Below are 6,022 nucleotides of genomic sequence, written 5' to 3'. Positions count from 1 at the left end.
GCCCTCGTAGTGGGGAGGGAATGGAGATTTTATAATATCCTTTCCCCAGGAGTGGGGAGGGAATGGAGATTTTGCAGTATCCTTCCCCTGCCACGCCCACCAAGCCACGCCCAGAGAACCCGTAGTAAAAAAAATATGAATTTCACCACTAGCACAAACCACAAGGGCCCACAGCTCAACTGCATACCTAGTCACTACCTGAGAAGTTTTAATGTTGGATGAGGAAGTCAGAAGATCACTTAGAACAGAATTCCCCAACCTTTCCAGGTTGGCAGCCCAAAGTGGGGAGGGAGGGGGGAAAAGAGGGGATGGTTTTGCGGGAGGGGCAGTGTGGATGCGCAAGAACCAGTTGCTCACAGGAGTTGGGCTGAGAGTACACGCCCACACACCATCCAGTCACTCATGCAGCCCAGTTGCGTATAGGCCACAGATCAGTAGTGGCCCACAGCCCACAGGTCGGGGACTTTCACTTCTCTTCTGCTTCTGATCTCAGCAGATTCCTGGAGTCTCCCACCATGCTGGCCTCCAAGATCTCCTGTTTGCTGGTGGCGTCTTTGGCCTTTCTTTTGGGGGCTCTGCTAGTCATGCCCAGCCAAGGTCAAACCTGGGCTGCATTCCAGAATAAGCACATTGACAGCGTCAGCAGCTACCCACCTTCCAACTCATATTGTTACAACATGATGCAATATCGGAGCTTAACCCAACCTCGTTGCAAACCCTTCAATACTTTTATCTTTGAACCTGCCAATGTGATCCAACAACTCTGCCAAAACATCTGGGATCCAACTTCTGTTACCAGCATGGCTCGTTTCAATTTGGTTGATTGCAGGTATGTCGGTGGCCAGGCTCCTAATAACTGCAGATATCAAGGAAACAGCGTGTATAAACGCATTGTTATTACCTGTGAAAAATATTATCCTGTTCACTACAGTAACTCTATATAGTAAAACTCGGCTCCCATTTCCTGAAAGAAGACCATGGAAATTTGGACTAAGAAGTCAGCTCAACTTTGCTTTACCTCTTCATTTCAATTATATCAAACATGCTTTTGAAAGGAAAATGCATTTTAACAAAAAATATCTTTAAATAGATCTGGAAATGCAGTTTTGAAACCAGTGCCTTTGGGCTTTCAATTTGCCTCGCCTCCTTCCTCCCTCCTCCTCTATAAGGTGCATAGTTAGCAACTTAGCTGTCCTCTCTTCCTGTCCTCTCACCTTCTCAGAATTAATCTGATGCTAATTGTTTATCTTACCGGTAGTAGAGATACAGATCTGGCTGCACATTTGCATAATAAACTGCTTTCTTTTCAAAACAAAGTATTGCTATGGTGATTAGAAATCAAAGTGTTCCCTAAGACTTTTCTTTCCATTCTACTCAGCAAAAAGAAGTAGGGGTGATCAGGAGTGGGCTATTATGAGTTCTCCCAGAGAACCCTTAGCTAACATTACAGCCAGTTCAGAGAACCTCCAAGTCCCACCCCTGGCTGGCCCCACCCACCCCACCCCTCCCCTCCCAGGAGCCTCCACGCATCTCATTTTGGATGCGAGGTAAGTGCAAGGCCTGTGCAGAGGCTTGGGGAAGGGGAAAAACTGGTCTCCCGGAAGTTCAAGAAGGCCAAAGCCAGGCTGGAAATGGGCCCATTTCTAGCCTCTGGAGGGCCTCCAGAGCCCGGGGGAGGAGGTTTTCACCCTCCCCGAGACTCAAGGAAAACTTCCGGAGACTGGGAAAAGTGAAAACGGGGCCCCCACCATAGTGCAGGAGGCCAACTAGCGCACGCCTACCATGGCTACACCTACCATGGCCGCGCCCACCCAGCAACTTCTCAGAAAAATTCAGAAAAGCACTGTAGGAAAAAGTGCAGAGAAGAGCAACCAGGATGATAGGAGACTGGAGACTAAAATGTTTACAAGAACTGGGCATGGCTAGTCCAGAGAAGAGAAGGATTAGGGAAGACTTGATAGCAGTCTGCCAATATGTAAGGGACTGCCACAGAGGAGAGGTGGTCAATTTATTTTCCAAAGGACCCAAAGGCCAGACAAGGAATAATGAATAGAAACTGATGGGAGATTCAACCTAGAAATAAGGAGAAATTTTCTGACAGGGCGAGCAATCAACCAATGGAACAGAAGTTGCCTTAAGAAGTTGTAGCAGCCTCATCACTGGAGGCTTTCAAGAAGAGATTGGACTGCCACATCCTGCTTGGGTCGGTGGTTGCTTGGACTAGATGACTTACAATCAGGATGGCGAACCTATAGCACGCATGTCACAGGCGGCACGCGGAGCCATTTGTCAGGGCACGCGAGGCGTTGCCCTGTCAGCCTTTTTTAAAGCCATTTAGGCTCTGGAGGACGAAAACGACCCAACGGACAAACCGGAGTCACTTCCGGTTTGCTCATAGGGCTGTTTTTAGTCCTCCGGAGCCTTCAGGGAAGCCTCCTGAAGGTCCCGGAAGGCTCCGGAGGGCTTAAACCGGCCCTACAAGCAAACCGGAAGTCTGTCCCCGAACTTCCGGTTTGCCCGTAGGGCCATTTTTTTGCGTTCCGTAGACTTCAGGGAAGTTCCTGAAACCTCCGGAGGGGTAGGGGAGGGGATGGCGAAAAAAGCATGCAAAAAATGGGAGCGCCTGTCATGCACATATGCATGCTGGAGAGGGGTCGCTCATTGCATTATGGGTGTAGCATGCCCACACACAACCCCCCCCCCGCGCTCCCCCCGCTTATGGCACGCGAGCCAAAAAAGGTTTGCCATCGCTAACCTACAAGATCCCTTCCAATCCTGTTAATCTATTCTATCTGTAATTTATCTCATTTTGGTTTGTTGGATCTATCTGCAGTTGGGTTCCCATTTGAGTGCAATTAGCTTGGCACTCCATATATCTACTCCCTTTTCTTTGATTTAGTGAAGCCAAGGTTGGAAAAAGCTGCAACCTGATACGCAACCTTTTTCATATTGGCTGGGAAACTCTGGGTGTTCTGTTCCTCACTACAGGTTTGTGTAGATTGACAGGCAGCTAAACTCCCCTAACCTTCAATAAACCAGACTGTGTACATAGATCTTGGTGCTTTATTAAAGGAACAGGATGAGCTTAAACTGGGAAAAATAGAAATACGTACAGTAAGAATCCGAATACAAAACAAACAACGTTGAGTTGCTCGTGAGCATAACAATTAACAAAGACAGATAAAGTTCAAGTTTCACTAGCGGTGTTATGCACATAGAACATGGATTTTGCCCTCTGATAAACACGTGTCATGGATTAAGCTGGATTCTTCCAGGTACTTCTGTTTCCTCAGAATATTATAAAATGGAGTTTGACTTCTCAGGATTCACCCATTTCCCCCAAAATGAGGAAGGATGGGTACTCAGTAAGGTCAAAACACTACTAAAACCAACTTTCTAAATAATGAAAGGTTTGTCTCTGGATGGAGCTCAATACATATTACAGAACAATAACACATATAAACTCTATGCAGGTGGTATGTCACTGGGAGTTGAAATCTATACATCTTCAACCTCCCAAGGCAGAAACATGGATATAAACTTTCACATGATCTCTAGGTAAACGTAAAGGTTCCCCTCACACATATGTGCTAGTCATTCCTGACTCTAGGGAGCGGTGCTCATCTCCGTTTCAAAACTGAAGAGCCAGCACTGTCCGAAGACGTCTCCATGGTCATGTGGCCAGCATGACTAAACGCCGAAGGGGCATAAAACGCTGTTACCTTCCCGCCAAAGGTGGTTCCTATTTTTCTACTTGCATTTTTACATGCTTTTCAACTGCTAGGTTGGCAGAATCTGGGACAAGTAACGGGACCTCACTTCGTTACGCGGTACTGGGGTTTCGAACCGCCAAACTGCCCACGTTTCTGATCAACAAGCTCAGTGTCTTAGCCACAGAGCCACCAGGTCTGTCACATTATCACTACACCATAGCATAAGACAGAGATCGGCATTATTGATAATACATTGGCATTAATATATTGATATATGTTTCATGAATGAAAGTGTTTAGAGCATGTTCTCATATTCTAAACCCATCTACATAGGTTCATTTTTATATTAATTCTGTCAGTTTCTGTTTTATAGATCCCTCTCCACTCCCAACCCCCAAAGGAATAAAAATCAATTATTTGGAATCCTTGATATTACAAGGTTCAAAAGATACCGAGTTTCTCTCTATTATATAATGATCAGAAAAATGTACTTTTCTTTCAAGAATTGAACAATCACTTTATCCTGGGAGTCATGATTGGAAGAGTATTTGAATGTTTGGTTTATGTATAACCAATCAATATGTTTGTGCACTTTTTTTTCTTACAGCTAAGAAAAATGACTACTATTGTTGTCATCTAATGCTACAGTAGTGGATAAAATTGTGGAAACCTTTTTGGAAAATTGTACAGTATTTTTTAGGTTTGATGGTTAATAACACCACTCTCATCACTCCAAATATCATTGTCCCATTATTCCTCTGTCCAGGTAACATGGGTTTTAGCCCAGTTTAGCCTTTTCGACCTTTGTTTGAGAGATAAAAGTGGCTTTTTTCATGGAATTCTAGATTTTAAGCCAAATTCCTACAGTCTGCACCGGACAATCCTTGCACACAACTTCACATTGCATTGCGCCATTTCATCTTGTGTACACTTAGATGATTTTCTTCCATCATGTAGGCACAGTCTCTTAATTCTTCTATCATCACTCACTCTTGTCCACCTTTTCCTGCCTTTAGCAGTGTGGTTTCTGGGCAGTGGTGGGATTCAGCCGGTTCGCACCTATTCAGGACAACCAGTTGGTAACTTTCCAGGCAGCTCGGAGAACTGGTTGTTGGAAGAAATCTCCTTTTGTTTTTCCCACTTTACAGGGCTAATCCTGTAAGGAAGGCAGGAAGGGAACATTCTGGTGTTGTTTCCTAGCCTCATCTTTGTTAACCTCCGGTTAACTCTGATTACATTGTAACATTGTAACAGCTAAGGTGAAGCACCCATCGATGGGAGTGACGTTGAGTTGGCCACACCCACCCAGTCACGTGGCCACTGAGCCCCACCTACCCAGCTGGCCATTAGGGCAGAGAACCGGTTGTTAAATTATTTGAATCCCACCACTGTTTCTAGGTGACCAGTCAACTCTTTGCACCTTTAACTTTAATTTTATTACGTTTTACAAACTCATTAAGTGAAAGAAGACAAAAAAACAACAACAACCAACTTCATAGCAATCACATAACACACTGACAAATGTCCTCCTCTCAGCTTCAATGCATGATATCAATAACTGATTCCTACTGTGATCTGATTGGCTCATTTCACATTTGGCTCATTGCCAAAACAAGATGACACTTGATTGGCTCTCTAAACACTCATGCTCATTGTCTATAATCAGATGAAGGAAAGCTATCTGATATCAACCTAAGGAAGTTGTGCTTCCTTTTTCTCGTTATTTGGCTATAACTTTTCATAGAATAAAGAGAATTGAACAAACTCTGTGGCATTACATTCTTTATTAAATTATCTATCCATTGATACATAATGTTATGGTACTACTAAAAAATGTGGTGTTATTAGCCACCAAACCTCAAAAATACACTTTTCTCAAAAGATTTCCATAATTTCAGCCACTTCTCTTTATATGAACCTGTAATCCTTTAATTTGGGGTAGAATTGGAAAGACTAGGATGGAGCAGAGCTTTTACTGGCCAGATGCCCTCCCTGGCACCTACACAGAGTTCACAGCAGAATTTTTTTTCTTTGCATCTGATTCTATACTATGTGGTGTGTGTGTGTGTGTGTGTGTGTGTGTGAGAGAGAGAGAGAGAGAGAGAGAGACGTGCAGTCAGGGGAGGCAAGGGAGGCAGAGCCTCACCAATGTCATCATGAAAAGAAAAAAAATGCAAAAGGGAAAAGGCTGAGCTAGTTGCTGCCAGAGTCATCATGGATGACTCTGCTTAGTGCTTAACTGTTTAAAAAAGCCTCTAAAAAGTGCCCTCTACAGGAAGCGGCAGGAGAACGAGGTGCCTCATCTAGTC

Source organism: Thamnophis sirtalis, unplaced genomic scaffold (genome assembly GCF_051295495.1).
Source record: "Thamnophis sirtalis isolate CommonGarterSnake01/CBP01778 unplaced genomic scaffold, rThaSir2_p1.2 scaffold_4, whole genome shotgun sequence".
NCBI classification, from domain to species: domain Eukaryota; kingdom Metazoa; phylum Chordata; class Lepidosauria; order Squamata; family Natricidae; genus Thamnophis; species Thamnophis sirtalis.
Note: the sequence above shows the minus strand (reverse complement) of the source record.